Source organism: Lissotriton vulgaris, chromosome 3_1 (assembly GCF_964263255.1).
Source record: "Lissotriton vulgaris chromosome 3_1, aLisVul1.2, whole genome shotgun sequence".
In the NCBI taxonomy this organism is placed as follows: Eukaryota; Metazoa; Chordata; class Amphibia; order Caudata; family Salamandridae; genus Lissotriton; species Lissotriton vulgaris.
The window spans coordinates 1,710,738,916-1,710,761,520 of NC_141689.1; positions in this window are offsets into that span (position 1 = coordinate 1,710,738,916).

The following is a 22,605-nucleotide window of genomic DNA, read 5'->3' on the forward strand; positions in this document are numbered from 1 at the left end:
AAAGGGGAAAAGGGGAAACCAGGGGAAACCAGTAAAAAAGACAATTTTTCTCACTGATCAAATAGTGTGGAAGCTGGTGGTTCTTGTAGGAAGTGGATAATACTCACTTCCAGTTTAAAAAATTACATATAAATATGTCAGCTGATGAAGTTAAGGAGAGGGAGAAAGCTGCCTTATCTATACTCGATGACACGGCAAATAGACCGAAAACCGGCAATACAATTCAGCATGAGGCTAACGAAGTGGATGCCCTATCACAACTTAAGAGGCTCGAAAAACTAACAAGAGCTGAATTGTCCAAGTGGTGGGAATCGAAATCCCTAACTAAACTAGATATCTTGAGGTAAAAAGAATCCCAAGAGGACTCAGGATTTTAGTAGCGCCGACCTACGAGGACCCGGACCCGAACATGCTTCAGGAATGGGCAGAAAACAATCATGAATCTTCGGCGTGGATGCTATTAATTCTCATTAAATATGCTGAGACAGATAGAGTGAGGATTATTGAAGAGATCAATCAGATATGTTAATTTTTCGAGAAAGAAAGTGATCAAGAGTACATAACCAAGTTTAATGGTGATATGCAAACAAGACTGCGTAAATTAGAGACCTCCATTAAAGAAAGAAAAATCAATGTAGCTGGCAAAAATCACATCCAAGGCCAAACAGAGTTGAGCAGTGCAGTGAGCTCAGAAGTTGATGAGGGAGGCAGTGGTCGTGATATGCCAAGTGGGCCTGCACCAACAGTGATTGATGAATTTGCTTTTTTAGAACAAGAGCGGAGGTTCAGCCTCAGACAGAGACAATTTGTACAATACGCAAAGCCTCAAAGAGGAAGAGGCAAACACAAAAGAGGAGGAAAGGTGCAAAATTACTCAAACGCAGGTGAGAACTTGAGGAGCGACAAAAAGAAACAATAGAGGAGGACAAAACAACTATTGTGAATCTAACAAATATTGTTTTGACGGAACAAGAAGAAAAAATCTTGAAGTTAGGTTTATCATTTTGTCCGGAGAAAGAATTTGACTATGTAAAAACACGAATAGACAATTTCAAATTTATTCGAACTTTTAAATTGAAATAACATTTCTTGACTAATCCCAATGCCTCAATCACTCAAAGTGTCCCTCCTGAACCAAGTGACAACAGCGATCTACGGGTGGATGATATGAACTTAATGTTGGATGTATACCAAATGCAAGGAAATCCATTGGGGACACAATCTGAAGAATTGGCAATAGAGAATAGGAACCAAGCGGTGTTGGTGGCACAAGAAGAGGATTTGAATATTATGAGCAATGATTTGACTGTTTTCAGACCAGCCTCCAGATTTACTCCTATGGCAGGAAGAGACTCAATTGACATTTTCAATGAATTAGTTGTTAATGACCTAAAGAAATTATGCACTAGTACATTTACTAAGTCTAATACTTTTTCACAGCATCAAAAAGATTATCATGCGTTGTTGCACGCCAAGAGCTTCCATCCCCAAAATCTCATTATGAGCATCCCATATAGGGAGAGGTTAAGAACTATTCGGAATTGCAGCAACAAGGAGAGTTGTGAAGAAGCTTTACTCACATTAAAAACACGTTTTAAAGCAAGGTGCTACACGGAGACCTGTGTTAATTCTGCAATTGTCAAAGCTAAAAACCGTACTAGAGAAGAAGTTCTCTTTAGTAAGAGCAATAGCAAAAAGAGAAAGGAAAATGAAGGAAAAAATGAGTGCAGGATGATCACCGCTTTCAACACTCAACACAATTAGGTGAGAAGTATTTTAATGAAACATTGGCACTTAATACGAAGTGATCCCGTTTTGAGTAAAATTGTAGCCAAATGACCTCAATTAACATTCAGGAAAGCAAGATGCTTTAAATAAATGTTAGTAAGTAATACACTGAAAGCTCCCCCATTGAAAAGACCAACCTCTATGTGGCTATGTAAGAAGGAAGGTTTCATCAAATGCTCCAAATGCAAAGCGTGTTTGCATGGAAAAAATACCTCTGTTTACACTTCCAATCTGGCAGATAAAGAATTTAAGATTAAAGGTCAATATACATGCAAAACTGATCATGCAATCTATGTACTTCAGTGCCCTTGTGGCCTGAAGTACCTAGGGAGCACAACTCTGCCAGTTCATTTACGCGTTTTGCAACATTTGAGAGCTATGAAAAATGGAGATAAGTCTTACCCGGTGGCACGACACTTTGATAAACATCATCAAAGAAGTATAGCTGGTTTATTGTATTATGTCATCGATGCGGTCAAACCAAATGAACGGGGAGGTAATCGTGAGAAGAAATTGAGAAAATTAGAATCAATGGATATAATTAAGCTCAATAGTAAGACCCCGGGAGGTTTGAACATGGAAGAAGACTTACATACTCATTTCTAAAGTTTTGATTATAAGGAATCCTCTACCTCAGTTTGTTTTTAACTAGTAGATAATTGAACTGTGTTTTGGTGTGGTACACAAACAGTTTTACAGTGACACATAGGTAGACACGTTATCAATTAATAGATTTGAACTTCTGCTGTATTTGGAATTAGTAGGAGTGGCTGTTTCATATCCAGAGCGCGAATGGTTATTTGTCAAAATAAGGACGTCCAAGCATTGGTTTTAATCTGCTTCAGTAACATTTAAGTTTTTGTCTATAAATGTATATAAGGTATGATTAAAAAATGAAGGACACTTACAAATGCCTATATACTATTTGCAACGCGCATTTATTTGAGTTGAGCTGAGATGAGCAACAACAGTGCATGTATTGTGATGCTAATTTTAAAATCAGCTTGTCCACTCCTTTTAATAATTTATGATTTTGTTAAAAATTCATTTGATGCATGCAGGATTTTATGTGAAACTATGAGTCTGTTGTCTATTTTACTTATCATGTAGTTCCGATCACGTGACACTTTCTGTGTAAGTTTTAAAATGGTGGAACACTTTAATCATATTGTGGTGAACAAGCCTGCTTGTCAGGCGAAACGCGTCCAACAGCCGTTTGTAAATAAATTGTGTTTTCTATACAAGACATGGCGTCGTCTCCTCGTACCTTGGTGTAGGAGTTTTGGAATTAATTACGGACTTTGCCCAGTCAGTCCGACAACGGCAACGCAACCTTTGCTTTGGCAATGCGGCAATTTTTGACTTGGCGTGAGGAGTTACGATATATATATATATATATATATATCCACACACGAAGGTTGCCTGTAAAGGAGTCGCCTCACACCAGGAAAGTTTTCTGCCACAGTAAGTTTAATGCAGGTCCAGTGAGGTGCCAACCGCACAGCACTCCAATTATTTCTACAGTGCCTGACGCGTTTCGTGTAAACACACTTTATCAAAGGCTCTGAGTAGTTTGAACACAGCTGTTGCATTTCTTAGCGCTACTTGTTAGAAAACACAGTCCCGCCCCAATTGGGCATAGCCAACTCCGTGGCTTGCTGGGTGTTGTAGTGCTAGCGTCCTGCTTCAGTGAGCTTGCATTGCTGTGTCTTGATTAAAAAGTACGTATTACCCAAGTGGGTTGGTGGAGCACGGAAGGACCCATCTCTGGCATGTTGTGTCTGCTTAAACCGGCTTCCTGTTCCATAGGCAGCGTCGTTATTACACGTCGTCGCTGGAGTGTTCACAAAAACACCGGGGTTCCTCCGCGGCTCAGGCAGGCCGCCAAACATCCACACACGAAGGTTGCCTGTAAAGGAGTCGCCTCACACCAGGAAAGTTTTCTGCCACAGTAAGTTTAATGCAGGTCCAGTGAGGTGCCAACCGCACAGCACTCCAATTATTTCTACAGTGCCTGACGCGTTTCGTGTAAACACACTTTATCAAAGGCTCTGAGTAGTTTGAACACAGCTGTTGCATTTCTTAGCGCTACTTGTTAGAAAACACAGTCCCGCCCCAATTGGGCGTAGCCAACTCCGTGGCTTGCTGGGTGTTGTAGTGCTAGCGTCCTGCTTCAGTGAGCTTGCATTGCTGTGTCTTGATTAAAAAGTACGTATTACCCAAGTGGGTTGGTGGAGCACGGAAGGACCCATCTCTGGCATGTTGTGTCTGCTTAAACCGGCTTCCTGTTCCATAGGCAGCGTCGTTATTACACGTCGTCGCTGGAGTGTTCACAAAAACACCGGGGTTCCTCCGCGGCTCAGGCAGGCCGCCAAACATCCACACACGAAGGTTGCCTGTAAAGGAGTCGCCTCACACCAGGAAAGTTTTCTGCCACAGTAAGTTTAATGCAGGTCCAGTGAGGTGCCAACCGCACAGCACTCCAATTATTTCTACAGTGCCTGACGTGTTTCGTGTAAACACACTTTATCAAAGGCTCTGAGTAGTTTGAACACAGCTGTTGCATTTCTTAGCGCTACTTGTTAGAAAACACAGTCCCGTCCCAATTGGGCGTAGCCAACTCCGTGGCTTGCTGGGTGTTGTAGTGCTAGCGTCCTGCTTCAGTGAGCTTGCATTGCTGTGTCTTGATTAAAAAGTACGTATTACCCAAGTGGGTTGGTGGAGCACGGAAGGACCCATCTCTGGCATGTTGTGTCTGCTTAAACCGGCTTCCTGTTCCATAGGCAGCGTCGTTATTACACGTCGTCGCTGGAGTGTTCACAAAAACACCGGGGTTCCTCTGCGGCTCAGGCAGGCCGCCAAACATCCACACACGAAGGTTGCCTGTAAAGGAGTCGCCTCACACCAGGAAAGTTTTCTGCCACAGTAAGTTTAATGCAGGTCCAGTGAGGTGCCAACCGCACAGCACTCCAATTATTTCTACAGTGCCTGACGTGTTTCGTGTAAACACACTTTATCAAAGGCTCTGAGTAGTTTGAACACAGCTGTTGCATTTCTTAGCGCTACTTGTTAGAAAACACAGTCCCGCCCCAATTGGGCGTAGCCAACTCCGTGGCTTGCTGGGTGTTGTAGTGCTAGCGTCCTGCTTCAGTGAGCTTGCATTGCTGTGTCTTGATTAAAAAGTACGTATTACCCAAGTGGGTTGGTGGAGCACGGAAGGACCCATCTCTGGCATGTTGTGTCTGCTTAAACCGGCTTCCTGTTCCATAGGCAGCGTCGTTATTACACGTCGTCGCTGGAGTGTTCACAAAAACACCGGGGTTCCTCCGCGGCTCAGGCAGGCCGCCAAACATCCACACACGAAGGTTGCCTGTAAAGGAGTCGCCTCACACCAGGAAAGTTTTCTGCCACAGTAAGTTTAATGCAGGTCCAGTGAGGTGCCAACCGCACAGCACTCCAATTATTTCTACAGTGCCTGACGTGTTTCGTGTAAACACACTTTATCAAAGGCTCTGAGTAGTTTGAACACAGCTGTTGCATTTCTTAGCGCTACTTGTTAGAAAACACAGTCCCGCCCCAATTGGGCGTAGCCAACTCCGTGGCTTGCTGGGTGTTGTAGTGCTAGCGTCCTGCTTCAGTGAGCTTGCATTGCTGTGTCTTGATTAAAAAGTACGTATTACCCAAGTGGGTTGGTGGAGCACGGAAGGACCCATCTCTGGCATGTTGTGTCTGCTTAAACCGGCTTCCTGTTCCATAGGCAGCGTCGTTATTACACGTCGTCGCTGGAGTGTTCACAAAAACACCGGGGTTCCTCTGCGGCTCAGGCAGGCCGCCAAACATCCACACACGAAGGTTGCCTGTAAAGGAGTCGCCTCACACCAGGAAAGTTTTCTGCCACAGTAAGTTTAATGCAGGTCCAGTGAGGTGCCAACCGCACAGCACTCCAATTATTTCTACAGTGCCTGACGCGTTTCGTGTAAACACACTTTATCAAAGGCTCTGAGTAGTTTGAACACAGCTGTTGCATTTCTTAGCGCTACTTGTTAGAAAACACAGTCCCGCCCCAATTGGGCGTAGCCAACTCCGTGGCTTGCTGGGTGTTGTAGTGCTAGCGTCCTGCTTCAGTGAGCTTGCATTGCTGTGTCTTGATTAAAAAGTACGTATTACCCAAGTGGGTTGGTGGAGCACGGAAGGACCCATCTCTGGCATGTTGTGTCTGCTTAAACCGGCTCCCTGTTCCATAGGCAGCGTCGTTATTACACGTCGTTGCTGGAGTCTAACTTTAGACCTGAAGTCTAAGTTAAGATCCAAAGTCAATTTTTAGACCTCAAACCTAACTTTAGACCCGAAATCTAAACTTAGACTTCAGGTCTAAACTTAAAGTCTAAATCTAAAGTTAGACTTCAGGTCTAAGTATACTTTTGTGAATCGAGCCCTTAGACATTAGTCACGCGAACTTAACACCATCTCAGCTGCATAGTTATGCCAGAAGTTTGCAATTTAATGTTATTGTTAAAGAAAGCCTTCTTTCAGCACATAATCTTCCTCTCAGATGGTCCACTTCAGTTACACAGATCCACTAAGTACACATGATGTCATGATTACTTACTAGTAACTTCATTGCTCCGAGTCATAGCCTTTCCCATCCAAGTCCTAACTACACAACAATTTGCCACTTCCAAAATAAAAGATTTCTCCAGCGTAGCCCAAAGTAGAACAATACAAAGCAATCTTTTGACAAATATACCTAGTCCTATTCATGGTTTTTACCCTTTCTATAGGGACTAGGCCTAAACCAATCAACCTAACCTTCTTTGTGCTTAACCTTAAAATGGCAAGGAGAGAGGTCAGTCGAAACAGTGACAAGGAGGTTTATGACAATTAAAGGTTACTGTAAGTGATCAGCATATTGCCTCCCTGTTCAGCTTCCTCATCATAACCCTAAATGTAAATACTCTACAATAACTGGGAACACAGAAAAAGAAACAGGTCGTCAATACAGGCAACACTCAGAGCCACTTATAGCAAAAGAAAAAAAATGCTCTAACTAATGCACTGCAAAGGACATTAAGGCACATGCCACCAAATCTCCTGAAGCCTCCACATGAAGCATATTAGCTTTAGGAGGACCACATTTTTGCCAATTGTGAAACTGCATACATATAAGCCTGGTATATGACAAAAGCAGACAGTGTAGAGCGTCCCATTAACCATATTGGCAAAATGTGATTAAATAGATGATCAGCCAAAACATAATTCTGTTAATGTACACAGAAAGAACTGCTTCTCACAAAACTTCATCCTCCTGGCAACACGCTGATTAACCTGGTAGATGTGCGAGGAGGGAGCAGGAGGACTTCAGGCCCCAAGTGAACTTGTAGCAAGCAGTCCACTTTGTTGCCGATGCGCCTGGAGGCACATACATCCACCGCTGGGGCTCTCGCTTTGTGGGACACTCGTTGTGTGCGAGGAGGGGGCCGGAGGACTTCAGGCCCGAGTGAACTTGCAGCAGGCCACCACCCTTGTTGTTGCCAATGCACCTGGAGGCACCTAAATCCACTGGCCGAATGATACTGGGCTAAGCCCTCTCTCTTGGCCTCCCAGAGCTTTAAATTCTACTTCAACAGCAACAGTGGCATTTTGTGCCTCAGGGGCGATTTGAAGTCATCACGGTAAGTAACGGCTTTACTGCAGTCTTCCTAAATTATGGTGGTTTGGATAAAACTGTGCCCTCCGACTGTTGTTTCTTGTTGTTTCTGCAATACTGCCATATTGACATTTTGCTCGCATGGGGAAAAGGAAATTGCTACCCGTTATGACACCCACTTGTTGCACAACTATTGGCTCATTTCTGGCAAAAGCCGAATGGGCCTTTTCTAAAGAAATCGACTGGGCTGAAAGGTGACTTTCTGCCAGATCTGGATGCCCCGTGCCCTTGCCCACTGAAGCCTCGTTGACGGGTGCACCAAATGTAAAGGGACATGAGCCAGTTGCTTCCCAAGCAAAACCAGTGGGCCCCACACTTCATCCAGCTTCTGAGGCATCTACATCCAGGGCCCCTCTACTCTAATTTCCCAACACTGACTTGGTGATCCCTCCAACCGCCTAATGGAAGCAAAAGGCTAAAAAGTCAGACAATATACCAGACACACGGAAGGGGATTTTGGGGTGCACATGTGCGAAACTGCCCCGAGGACATGGAAGACTATCTGTCTCCAGTACTATAAAAAATCATAAACTCCTTTAACAACTTTTTGACCCCTCTTTTGTACAGACTTGATCATTTGGCGGCAGTTTCTAGGGAACTGTTAAGTACAACTGAGAGAATTTTGACCATCATGGAGAAGGTTTTCCACTTTCTACTCCTGAAGACCCAAGTTGCGACTTCTGATATGTCCATCACTGATCAACCTAGTTGTAGACAGCCTTGTACCGGTAATTCCAAGCCCCAGGTTGCAACGAGTCAGAATACTTTTACTGGGCCCCTTGAACCCCACCATTTTGCCAATGATTTAGTCTCCATTAATCAGCCTCCCTTAGCACTCAATTCGGTTGAAGTAGCCCAACCCGGAGGCTGCACATTCACTAGCCACTGTCTTCTGGTATTTAATCTCCCCCTCCCCTCCCCGGCTTGTTCCAGCTGCACTGTATTCTTGACTGGGGTCCCTGGGCTTGCCACTTACAATCTGGAAACCACAGGCCATTTGATTAACAAGGTTTCTCATTGGCTACGTAAATATACAAGATATAATGCATGGGATCATAAAAATATCCTGATGGCGCAGAGTGTCTTAAGGATATGGCCCTCTTGTAAACCATTTAAGGGAGATTGCATTATCATTAACGTCAGATACTTTAAAAAGGCACAAAGAATTTTGAGTGGTTTTCTAAATCCTACTTTCGAGACGCCTGCATAAAACCACTCCCAGTGGGCTTCTTTTAAAGACCACCCACTGTGTGCCTCAAGTGCAGAAAAGTTTTGGGCCGTGATGGTGCAGAAAACGCATTGGGTGGCAACAGGCACTTTCAAATCATTATGCCTCCATGGTGGATCTTAATGATCTGGATTGACTCCCAGAGAGAGAAGGTAAACACATTTTTCAGGCACATTCTCATAGGTATTGGTAGACAATTGGGATTTACCTCCGCCAAAACTAATCTACCCCTCTTTCCATCCCTCAACTTCAGTGCATTCTCCTGGTAATTCACATCTAATGGGCACTTCGAACTCGCCAGCCAACCCTATACATTTTCCCGTGGGCTCTACATAAACACCCAGGATGGATGCAAGTCTCATCCCTTGGAATGAGGCAGGCTTGTCAACTAAATTCTGAGATTCAAGGTGGATACAGTTTATCAAGTCTTTGAACATCATTTGCCTGCAAGAGACATGGGAAATCAAGGATATTTTTTTCCCTAAGGTGTGTAAGTAATTCTTCTGTCCAGTAGTGGGTTCCAGCGCTGGTAAAGCTAGGGAGGCCTTATTATCTTTGTAGCTCTCGAGTATTGTGGCTTCATGAAGACCATGAAGTAAAACTTCTTCACGTTCCAGGTCCTAAAATTGCATGTTATGGGAGCTCTCCTTCTGGTAGTAATTCATTTTTATGACACCGAAAGAGGGCTGCACTGGTCCTTCAATTTTGAAGCCTTAAGTGATGCCTTGGATTCATTAAAGGGGGAAGCCTGCGGTCACAAGAACCTTATTTTCGCAGGGGATTTTATTTGTCATCTGGGCCCAAATTTTTCACACTCATCATCCAGTACAAAACCTTGCATTATCTCAGAGGACCTGCACATGGAGCATACCATTGAAAGTGCTGGTATAAATAGTTTTCTTCACACTCACAATCTGGCTTTCACTCTAGACATGCTGATTAAGTGGTCTAAATCCAAATCCCCAACATACAAAGGAAAGCGGTCCGCCACTATCCTTAATTCCATCTTTGTCTCAGCTTGTATGGGTTAGCCCCCTTTTTCCTTTAATATTTTGCATAACTCCTTCAGTGACCACAACCCTTTGTCTCTGACCTTGGAGGATGAAAGGAACCATTCGGAAGGCTCTTGCAAGCCCCCGTCAACTTTACCTCCAACTGTACATGGTAGGCACTTACGCTAGTCGCAAATAGATACTATGGTTTTTAATCAAAGACTTTCAGCTGACTGCCAGCTGGTGTTACTTAACTGCTTGGATGTTTTTGCACCTGGTAAGGAGGTTTTAAGCTCCTTAGCCTGCATTATCTAGTCAGTCTCCGGACGATTAATGATTTCGGTGGCTGGTTATTGCCCGGAACGCCCCACATGGTTTGACTTGAGTGCTCCCCGGCCCTCCGCCTCCTGAAGAAAGCCCTGAAGCTGTAGGGAATAGGTGGCAACTTCCACCGAGTCTATAAGGGGGCTCTGAAAGAATGGAGGTACTCATTACAAAAACAGGCATGGGCAGACCTAACCAAAGCCAGCGAATTGAGGCAAAGCACACTCTTTTGGCAGATTATTAATAGTCCCTGTTTTTCCAAACCAACACGGGCTGCCTCATGCCATCACATCACCCCTGGACAGTGGGTCACCCATTTTGATGGTGTATATACTTTCAGCCATCACAAAGGGATTCTCAATGAGATTCTCCTAGTTTGGGTGACACATTAGTTACTTTCTCTTTGGAGGAAGTCTGCATGGGCATTCTGACACTGTCCCGGAACAAGGCGCCAGAACCTGATGGGATCCCTCCAGAACTTTTTCTGGAGTTTTGACTTTATTATTAAATGCTGCACAGAAGAAAGTTATGCTGCCCTCTTGGTCAACAGCCGCAAAAGGGGATAAGGACAACCCGCAATACTACCGCCCTCATTGATGCTTTAGTCAAGGTTCTTGGTCAGGTTCTATTAACTAGACTCTCAATATTGACAGGATTAACAGGAAGAAATTGTAATACTTGTTGATCTCTATGGGTGTTTAGTCTGCCAATGTATCCCTAATAATGAATCTCCATGCCCATACTGTAGCGACAGTAAGGTACTCTCAGGGAGGGGGCCTTACTGAACATTTCAATTTCTCCAGGTGGTCTGCAAAGGATGTCTATTAGCCATCTTTTTATTCACTATTTAAATTAATGGTTTAGAAGCTGCTCACTTGCCATTACAGGCTATTTTCCCCAGAGATGGCAGGACATTTCTGCTAGTTTTATTTTATGCAGATGACGCAATAAATTTGGCTCACACAGATCTGGGCCTGAAGGTTTTAATTGATGGGTTCATTAACTTCATGTATAGACTGGGCCTTTCAGTCAACTTTACAAAGTCTTACATCTTGGAAGTTGGCCCTCGGGCGCTCCGGACTAAAACTCTTAAAGCGGGATCCCATCCTCTTGTGAATGTCCTGGCCTTCCTCTATCTGGGAATCCTATTTAACAGAAAAATAAACTCAAAACCATTGATGGAGGGAAAGCTAAGTGACTTGAATAAATCTGTAGGGACTATTGCCAGATATGCCCATATACTAGGATCTTGGTCACCAAATGTGATTTTAAAGTTGTACCACTCTAAATGCACATCAAAGGCTTTCCATGGTAGTGAAGACAGGGACTATGCGTCAGCGCCTAAGCTACAGGTGACCCAAAGTAAGTTTTTGCGATGGATTTGGAAGGTTCCTCAAAGCACTTCCTCCTTAGCCATACACAAAGAACTTGGTGTTAACTATTTAGAGGAGTAGGTGGTAGGTAAGCCTCTCCTGTGTATGGTCCAGGAAGCATAAGGATCTAAACCACCTGATCATATCAGATTGCCTGACACTGGAGAATGCTCTTAAAATCCCCTGGTTATGGTATGTTAAGGAGTCCCTTTTTGCTCTAGGTAGGGTAGATATTTTTCTAACACGTGACTTTAACACTGTAAAAGAATTTTTCTTTAAACACGCTTCTGCCCTCCTTGAAAACACTGTGCTTCTGAAACCAACAGTGAGGGGACATGCCTTGCTAAATTCAGTTCAGGGTAGGGAACACTATCTCTCTATCCTCACAAGCACAAAGAAAAGGTTTTAAGTAACCCGTTTTATGTTCACTTTAATTCAACATCTCTTGTCATCCCCGTCTGGTTTTGTCCCCCCAAATGTGAGAGGACCCTGTGGCTGCAGCTCTAGGTCTCCACAGGACACATTACTTTTTGTCCTTTTATGTAGATATTTTAGGTACCCAAGTAGGCATATTGAATTACAAATTTCTTCCAGGCCGCCAATCGATCAAAACTCTCTAGACCTGAGGCTTTTTGTGTCCTCTTTTTATCTTCTTACTTGTGACCAGGAGTTGCGTTCTATCTTAACTTTTAACTGACTCTGTAATGATGTATGAGTGTATGATTGTATATTCTATGGTTGCAATTGCACCTGGTAGACTGTTCATCTGGGAGGATTTCTTGGTGAAGGAGGAATTACTACTTTTGTACCTTGGCTGTAAGCAGTCAAAACACAGAGCTATCTCCCATGTATGATTTTGTGGTTTCACCTCCCAAGGTCACTCACTCTCCTTGGCTCTCTAATCCAGGCAATGGCTCATCTCAATATGTCATGACCGGTATACCTGTCAGCCTTTGGGTGTCCTTCCCCCTGCAAACCAGTGATGAAGTGCTGGTGCTCAATCCCTAAAACTTGGTAAACATGGCTTACATGTGAATGGCATATTCGATTTACGTATAAGTCCCGAGAAAAGAGGTTTACCATATACCCATGCCCTCCCAATTAAATGCTACTAGTGGACCGAAAGCACGTATTAGCCCCCAAACCATGTCCTAGGTCTGCCATTTCAGTGTGAATGCCGTTTTAAACTACCAATTCGACTTAGCAACATAAACCCCTTGCCAATCCTTAAACTCCCCTTTTGTTTACATATATGTCACTCCTAGTTAAGCCCTACGTAGCTCAAAGTGCAGGGTGTTTTGTTATTAAAAGGTTGGCTATATAATTTCAAGTGTTATATGCCCTGGTAGTGGAAAGCCCCTAAATTCATTTTTCACTACTGTAAGGCCCACCTCTCCCATAGGATAACATCGGGCTGCATTATTACATTAAATAAGTGCTAACATTTGATTGAAAACAGGTGAAGATTTCATATTTGGGGTCTAAAGTCAGATTTAAGTTACAATTTTGAAAAATGCACTTTTAGAAAGTTGGAATTTTCATCCCATATTTGGACCTGCAGCCTGTTCCTGGTTCACATGACTTGGTGTAGTTGGCAGTTGACCTTTGTTTATTCATCACTATAAAGATAGGGGCGGAGCTGGGAACAGGCCCATTTACAAATCAATAGGCTCTCTGCTTTCACTAAAAGGACTTGTCACCACTACATGGTTCATGCAGCCAGCCAGGGCAGGAGAGTCAGGAAACGCCAAGTGCTTCAAAGGGTATTCTCTAGAAACTTCTCTCCTACTTTAAAGAAGGCCCCAGGTCTAAAAAGAGGACACTCAGTCCCACTCTTCAGTTTTCTTCTGGACCTTTAGAAGGAATCAAGTCAAGTAACAACTTTATTAGGTCTAAATAAATAAGACCTTAAAAGCACACCAAAAGAAGTACATGGAAATACAAGGTAAAAATTACACGTCACTTACAGCACTTCATTTAAGTGTTTGTCAATCATATTGATCCTCATTTATGTCGGCCCTGCTTAAGTTTTATGCATTCAGATTAAGGCATTGAAAGGGTAGAGATGAAGGAGTGTAAAAACCTCAGCTCAGGGTCCGCCATACATTCCTATTCAAATCTCTTATTAGGATTCGTAGTAACAGATTATTAAAATGTTTGTTAAAATCCATATTTTATTATATATATCATATAAAATAATAATGAGCTAATAAAACCATGACTTTATTGATCACTTATTCAATATCATGCAGAATTAGTCTTATCATTTATCAAAATGTTCTTTCTAGCATAAAAAGCCGCTCATAAAAAACTTGAAATTCTACAACAAATCTCAATGGTGGGCAATGGTTGTAGAAAGAGTGACTTTAGAAGGCTTAAAATAGAGTGTTTCCTCCACTTTTTATAAAACTTATAAAAAATTAAAACATGAATAGTGCTCTGTATCATTATATTGTCACAGGGGCAGTTACCTAGGTTTGCAGACCAATCATTAGATTCAGGAAAGCTAACCATCCAGTGGAAGAAATTCATTCTAAAACGAGTCAGGACAAATCTGTGCCTTGAGTTAGGTACAACTTTTAAGAATGGCTGCATATCATAACTAGTTCAAATAAGCGGATTTCTTAAAACAGTGGGTTTTAATATTTCAGCAGTCAAACTTATGTTCTCTAAATGCATATTGATCTTTCCCGCTAATTACTATTAAAGGTTCAGGGTTTAATAAATAGTCTGGACGCCCCAAATCTCGACAAAAATGTTGCATGTATGTCAGGCATGGGATACGTGCATGCATAGTTGATTTTAACGCAGTCCCCTATAATAGCACAGTTTAAGGTGGTGTATTCCGATGTCAAGACCTTGTGCCAAAGTTAAATAGGTTGGATCCTAATGAAGTTGGTAAGAAATGATGCTCCCAACTCAGCATGGCAAACAAACATAGAAGCGCTTTTGGGTGTGGCAAGCAGATACCCTCAAAAACTAATTTTCCACCAATTGTAGCGTCGTACATTTTGCATGCCTGCCCATACCAGCCCCATATAATGCTTTACTAATACATTTAGGCTTATAAATCGTGAGCATCTCTTGGGGGTGATTTGTACCCGACCCAATAGCAAACTTTTGTAGGGCTATACAAGCACTTCTGAATAATAGTGCCCTAGTCAAGATAGCATGGTTCCATGTGCCTTCCTATCAAATAGGACTCACACATATGAAAAGTTGTTTGTAAATTCTATAGTACTGTCCAAAATTGTATATGGAGTCTCAGAGGACTGCCTGCTGCTGTGGCCTATTGTGTACTTCAGAGGACTGCTTTGGTGCACCAGGAATGATTGCTCTGCAACCTGACACCTGCCTAGAACTCTCCGAGGTTTGTACTGCTGCTTGAGCCCTGCTCCACTGCTTGAACCCAGAACTACAGAGTGACATCAATGGCTGGTTGATTGGCCTCCTGATCAGAGACTCACAGACAGAAAAGACTCCAACCATCTTGCACCCACATCTGGAACCAGAATTAGTGAGTCCCAATCCTCCAAGTGGTGCCTCTCAGTCCTGGACCCTTGTGAGTTGACCCGAAGGTGCCTAGATAATCAGAATCCAAAACTTGGTAATTGGACATTTTTGGGGCTAAAAACTTCACTGAGAAGTCAGTGGCGTGTGAGAATGGGACCAACCTTCTTATCTAGCCACCCAAGTTGCATCTCTGGTTGACCTGACTTTGCTGTAGCTCCCGCTACGTAATTCTCGGCAGCAGCAAATCTTGTTCAGCCATCCTTCGCCAAAGGGGTACCTGGCCCCATGGAGCTTTCATCAGCTACAGCCTTCAGCCTTGTCCTGCTGCAGATTTTTTACTTCCCAAAAAGAGATTAAGTCTGAAGGTAGAAATCTTTACTGCTGATTCATACAGTGGTTCCCCGGCGATGTTGCCTTCTCTTCCTACAATACGTGCAGCCTTGCCCTGCTGAATTTCTACACTCTTGGAACATATTTTTATTTATTTATTCTAAAGTAAGCACGATTAAGGAAAATCCACTTTTGTGTCTGACTCCCGCTCCTACACAGTCAGCCATATTTTTCAACTTTGACCACGTCATGCATGGATAGAGGTCTGCAGTAGGCGCTTTGATCTATTAGGAGTTTGTTTGTTTTTAAATTGAACATTAAATCATACCTCTGGTTCTACTGAATGCATTTAATTCATATTGTTGTCAAATAATGTATTAAAACACACTCTATTTTTCTAAAAAGGGTGCATTTTAATTGTGTTGTGTTTTCACTTTATTACTGTTTATTTGCTTGAAAAATACTTTACACATTGCCTCTAAGTTAAGACTGGCTCTTTTGTGCCATGCTACCGGAGTGTTAAACACAGGTTACATTTGTGACTTTAGTAGTTCACCCTGACATGGATTGTGGCTGCTGTGTGAGCAGGGTTAACACTCCACTCAACAAACAACCCACTTTTTCACAATTATCATTTATATAGCTTGGGAGAGAGGGTGTGAAATACCCCACTGCAAGAGGTCAAACCACCACTCTCTCACTGGCAACCTGAGTACACAGTGCTGGCATTTACCATGCATCAACATTCATTGTTCCGTATGTTTATTTGATATTTCTACAGCGTGAACCTATCCAACAGGGAGCAGAGCTTTGTACGTGGTCAAAGTTCTTCATAAAGTTACTGAGTGATAGGAGAGGAGCCTTGTGATTTAGTGTTCTTTAAAGAGTTGGGTCTCCAGCTCTTGTCTTAATTGAAGCAGCACTGGGGCTATTCAGATGGATATAGGGATGATGTTCCAGATCCTGGATGCATAGAATTAAAAGACCTTCTGCTGAATATTATTATTTTTTATACTTCTCTATCTGCAGTCAGATGGTGTCCTGGCTGAAGAGAATCAAAAACACAAGATATAGTCAGCTGGCTGCAAGTTAATTGGGGTTGCTGATCATACTGGCTTTGTAAATGATGAAGATGTATTTGAAAATGGGTTTGGCTGGCAAGAGGAGCCAAAATAGTTAAATAGGGAAGAGAGTGATGTGATAAAAAAAATTCAGACCCTGGATAACACATGATACTGAATGTAAGATGTCCTTAATAGATGCCAATGTGAAATTTGGTAGTACATATTGTAGAGCATTACTACAAACCAGATGCAAGAGTATAAGGGTATTAACAACAGTTCTGGACTCGCATTTTGGAATAAACTGTTTCAATGTATTTTCTAAGAAAGAGCTAATTTCCGGCTGTCTTCTTTCAAATTCAATCCTTGAGGGTGAGGTTGGTGCCCGCGTTAAATGCAAGTACTTGGCATCCAGAGAAACCAGGGGTTTAAAGGTAACAAGGTTCATGCCTTTGAACAAGGTTTATATTGCTTCTTGTTGTTGTTCTTGACAGGTAACATGAATTCTGTCTTGGTTGAGTTAAGCTTCAGGTTGGTGCTGAAAATCCAGGTTGGGGTTAGATGCAGGCAGTGTTGAAGTTTCAGGTAGAGTTGTGTATTCAGCACCTGGATACCCTCATTGGTGTTAGTGACGTTATACAAGTCCTGATTGGTTAATTTATAAAAATTATTAATCCGCATATTGGTGGATCCTGATGCATATTCATATGGAGGTTGAAGATGACAGATGCATAATGGAACCACATGGGTACTGTAGGTGAAAGAAATCCTTTGGGACCTGGAGGTACCTTATCAAAAGGGAGGTGTTGGTTGGAAATGTAGGAGGATAACCAGTAAAAGACATTGCAAATGAATCCCAGTGGAGAGTCTGGGGTGTGTTTGAGGGTGTATTGATAGCAACTGAGAGGTCCAGCAATATCAGCAGATGGATCATCTACATCAATTACCATAATGACATTGTTCTACGATATGTATGGAAGCAGTCTCCGTGCTGCAGCATAATTTGAAGCCATATTGGTAGGTGTGCAAGAGATGGTTAGCACTGCATGTGATGTTGCACTTGAACATATACTGCTTTTTAATTATCATGCTGCTGAATGGTAGGTAAGTAATAGGGCGGTTGTTGGCAAGGTCATCAGGGTTATTGTAAGCTTCTTTTGAGGTTGGAGGATCTAGGGTATCTTGAGAGCTTCTGGGAAGATGCCTTGAATGAGCAAGGAATAGACAATGGCAAGTAAGGATGAGAGAGAATCATGAGAGTGAGTTTTGATGAAGGACAAGGGTAAAACATCATCTTCAGTGAAAGTAAATTTGAGGGACTTGAGTATGTTGGCAAGAGCTGCAAGAGATATGTCTCTGAAGGATGACCATTGGTGAATTAGGCATGAAAGGGTGGGCGTAAGAGTCTGTGTTGTCAGATTCTCTGTTTTTTTGCATTGAAGAAGTGGCTGATTGCATTTCTCATTTTTATGGGTGAGGATTATGTGGCTCTGGCAGGAGTTGATGCAGTTCTTGTTTGTTCTGAAAAATGTTCCATATCTGCTGTTGGATTATTTGTTTTGGAACTGTTGTTTGATATGAGATGTCTGTGTGTTGTGTTCAGGAATTCCAGTATCATGAGGTCATCAGGAGTTATGTTTTTCCTTTAAGGTTCATTCCTGTCTGCAAATGGATCATTTATTGTCAGCAAGGTCTTCAGATGCTTAGAGTGCTGAATTATTTGGCTTTAAGGTGTGTGTTTTAAAGGGAATGAAGATGTTCACATAGTTTTCACAAAAATTGTCAACGTAGTTGAGAAGGGTGTGGGCACCTAGGCCCTCATTTACAGGATTTTTGCATACATCATTGTGGCAAGTCTTCTTGCTGCGCTGCCCTGCGCCAAAGTGAAAGGACGGGAATGCACCCTATTTATGAAATAGGGTACATTCATATTGTTTTTCCCTGCACTGGTGCCCTTTTGGCTGCCTAGCCCTAAGTACAGACCCTTGCACCTATTGCAAGGGTAGCGTTGTTGCATGTAGGAATGTTTTCATTTCAGAGGGGCACCTTCCTTCACAGAAACAATCCTAAGAGGCATTTTCCCCTTTCTATGTGCGCTTCAGAACACAAAGGAAGAGGGGAAAACAAGTAGAAATAAAAATATTTCTTTTTGTTAAGCCTCACCTCAGGAGGAGTAAGGATTTGGCCCTTTTCCAGGTTTACACATTTTTTGTAAATCTGTGGCAGGGTTAAAATCCATCAGTGTTGCATGGAAACATCCACCACAATGCCCATAGAATGCCTCCCCAGTGCAGAGTAGGCGAGGCAGCGATTTGCGCTGTATCACCCTACTCAAGATTTATGTGGCCACTCAAGACCACAAAGGGTGGCTTTGCATGGCTTCCTAATTCTGATATAAAGATGCGGTGCAAAAGTGACACAAGGCTCTTGTAAATAACCCCCAAAATTACTGTCAGCTGCACCAGTGCAAGGAGAGGACAGGAATGAGCCATAAAATTTTAAATATGACACTTTTCCAACCTCTCCCTGTCATACAACAAAGCGCAGCAAGGTATCTTGCTGCCCTGCAACCTTGCTGTGCTGCGTTGTGTGACATTTTGTTAAATCTGCCCAAGAATGCCCTAATGATTCAGCATAGAGGCCTGTAGGGCTATTAACTGAAGTAGCAGCTGTTTAAAGCTAAACCTTTATGAATCGTGGAGGGATTGCAACTGTCTGTATTGAAGAAGTCTGATTGATTGATTTGATTGATTGATTGATGCTTTATTTCGATATGCACATATCATAAAAGCAGTACAAAAAGATAAAAACAGCATGTCGAAATAAATAAGACTGTACAAGTGGGATGATAATTAAAACACAGTATGTCAGCATAAATTAGATAAAAAAGAATTAAATTGTTATGGACAGTCTTCTAAGTCTTAACAACCAAGCCCATTTTAAAAATTTTGCAACAGCACAAACAATAGGAGGGGCTGTATTAGTTAAAAGAATCCGTAGGGCAACAGAGTGCTGACGAGTCCCCAGTTCTCTGCAAATGGGGGCAAGCCAACGCGATCTGGGGCGACCATAGTCCTGGCATTCGAAAAGGAAGTGTGGCACCGTCTCTGGTTTGTCCGGACAGGAGGCACAAAAGCGTGATGTGGGCTGGGCTTTATTCCACCTTGAACAGAGATCCGCCAAGGGCAAGGTTCCTAGCCGAAATTTAATGTACAAGGACCTATCCATAGCCACTGTTATAATATCCATATATGGCTCATACAAGACAACGTCTTTGAACAACAGGAAAGCTGCGGTGGTTTTGCAATGCTGCTGGCTACTAGAACGCTTCACGTCAACCCACTCCCAGAAAAGTTTTTTTAGAATCTTCTTAGGTGGAGCGGAGTGACTATGCCAGCAAGAAGCCAAACCCAGTTCCCCTAAAAGATGTTTTATGTCCTTCAGCCATTTGATGCTGCTCCAACCGTCAGCATGCATCACTTCTGCTAGACCATTGGCATACGATTGTAGCTCCGGGACCCTCCACAAACGTGCCCAGAGCAGAAGGGGACGAAGCCGAGCCTGGTCCCTTATGGCTTTACAGCCAGTGTCCAAGAGCATTGGGATGGTCGGGCTGCTCGATGGAATAGCAAGAAGATCCTTGATAAATTTATTTTCGGCCTTACTCAAAGAGTCGACTTTGCCCAAGCCCCACAGTTCCGATCCATAGAGAGAAGCAGGGACTGCACGAGCTTTATAAATCTCCAGTATGGGTGCAACACAATGTTTTGAGGAGTTATTGTATTCCTTAAGAAGGGCGCCCCCCACCCTTTTGTGGGCCAGAGTCATTTTATCAATGTGGGCAGTCCAGCTCATTGCATCATTCAGACGGATCCCCAGATAATCAAATTCCGCCACTCTTTCTAGGGGTATGGAGTTCAGGATTGGAGGGCGACCAAGTTTGCGGGGTGGGTGCATGACTAGGTACTTGGTCTTGTCTATGTTAATGACGAGGCCTTTAGTGGTACAAAAATCCTGGAAGCGGTTCAGCAAAAACTGTAGACCTTGGGGGGTTTTGGAGATGAGGAGGGTGTCGTCGGCGAACAACAGAGTTGGAATTTTTACTCCACCCAGGCTGGGGGCATCTGATGGTTCGCCCAATAGATGATCTACCACCCCGTTAATATAGAGGGAGAATAAGGTGGGGGCCAAAACACAGCCCTGTCTTACTCCCCTCTCGACCCTGATTTTATCGGTCTTTTCCCCATTCAACCCCCATCTAACCTGGGCATAGGTGTTGGTGTGCAGGTTAATGAGGAGGTTCAGTAGGTATGGGGGCATCCCTAAACCATGAAGCACCCTCCAGAGTTCCTCCCTTGGTACCAGGTCAAAGGCAGTCTTAAGGTCAATAAAGGCCAGATAGAGACTGCCTTTGCCCAGCACCACCACCTTCCAGTGTAACAACAAAAGCCTAAAGGCCTGTTCAATAGTTCCTGTACCCGAACGGAACCCAGCCTGCATGTCGGACAGAATGTGATTGTCGTCCACCCATTGAGTAATTCTCCCCAAGATGGTTTTCCCGGCCAATTTCTGGCTGGAGTCTATTAGGCTTATAGGCCTATAGTTCCCGGGTAAATCCCGACTGCCCTTTTTAAAAATGGGGACCACCTCTGCACCTCTCCAGGAGTCAGGCACAAGCCCTCCCCCCATGATTGCATTGAGGAGTGCAGAGATTAGAGCCCCCCATTCTTCCGGGTAAGCACGGAGGATGTCCCCCGGTAGGCCATCCGGGCCAGCTGCTTTCAAGGGGACCAAGGTTTTGATCTGCTTTGTTACATCAAGGGGGGAAAACAGATCCAGGTCACGGTCTAGAGTAAAGGCTGGGAAGTTAAAGGGATCATTAAGGGGGCCTTCAACAGCAGAGTACAGATTTTGGAAATGGGAAAACCAAGTCTGAGCATTAATCGCACAAGTCCTCCGGGAATCGGCGGGACGATTCCTTTTGCCCACCATGTCCCAAAAACCTTTAGCATCTTTCCCTCGGCTGGCAGCCAGAAGGTCCTGCCAGAAGCTATCCTCCCATTCCATCCTTGCATTTTTCTGGCAGAGTGTGTAGTGTCTCCTGGCCTCCCTAGTCCTAAGCGGCAATTTGGACTTGACTGCCTCAATAAGAAGTGATTTCGCCTCCCTACATTTTTGGTTGTACCAGCCCTGACCCGGTCGTAGGCTGGGTTTCCTTCCGCTCGGGTGGGCTGGGACTACAAAGAGGTCGCCAATGGTCTGAATTATGACACAAAACCTAGGTGCCACCTCCATCAGCCCTTCCTCTTGGCAGTCAAGATTGGCCAGGGCTGAAACCAGAAGCTGCCTAATCGCAGAGGTTTTCTCCTCCGAAAGAGCCAGCTTCGCCCACTTTAGCCTTCGCCCACAGTTCGTGACCACTGACAGGTCTGGCGCGGGATTACAAGGAGAACCTCTCACGGTGCTGTTGACGCACCTGTGGGACAGGGTGAGGGACAGGAGATTGTGGTCGCTCTCCACAGAGGGTAAAACTACCATGTCCTCCACCATGCCCCACAGGTGTATGTCAAGGAGGAAATAATCAATCCGTGACGTGTGTCCTGGCCTATTGTAGGTGTGCGCCCCTACTTTGTCGGACCTGGTTCTGCCATTGGCAGCTCTAAGCCCAAACTCCATAACTAGGGAGTTAATCTGGAGGGCCACTTCTGTCCATTTTTTAACAGGGCCAAGCTCGAGGGGAGGAATCCCCCACCCATTATCAAATTCCTCTTGATCTGCTAGGATGTCCAGATCCAGAGGCTCGAAAGTGCAGTTCAGATCACCTGCCAACAGTGTACAAGACCTGTATGGAGATGAGCGGAGCTGCGCTTCCAAGCAAGCTATAACTGGGGATTCTCTTCCCCCCTTAGTACCACGGGCATAAATGTTAAAAATATTTAGAATGACTCTGCCCTGGGAATTTCTAAGCAAAATGTTTAGGAGGTCGGGGCAGTTAGTGTCCTTCTCCTCCACCCTACAGTTAAGTGCGGTGGCTACCCAGATTAACAGACCGCCAGAGGGGCGGCCCCTGCCAGTTACACTTTCTGCCGCCGGCAAAAAGTGGGTGGAATAACCCGCCTTGTGAAGGGGCACCCGACTCCAGGTTTCCTGGAACAGGCATATGGAGTATTGCTCCACATGCTCGCTCCAATCCGGCAACGCCAGTTTCCTTTCGAGGCCCGCAACATTCCAGCTGAAAACCCTAATCTGGGGGTCCGTTACAGCTGCAATGCTACAATCCTCGACAGGG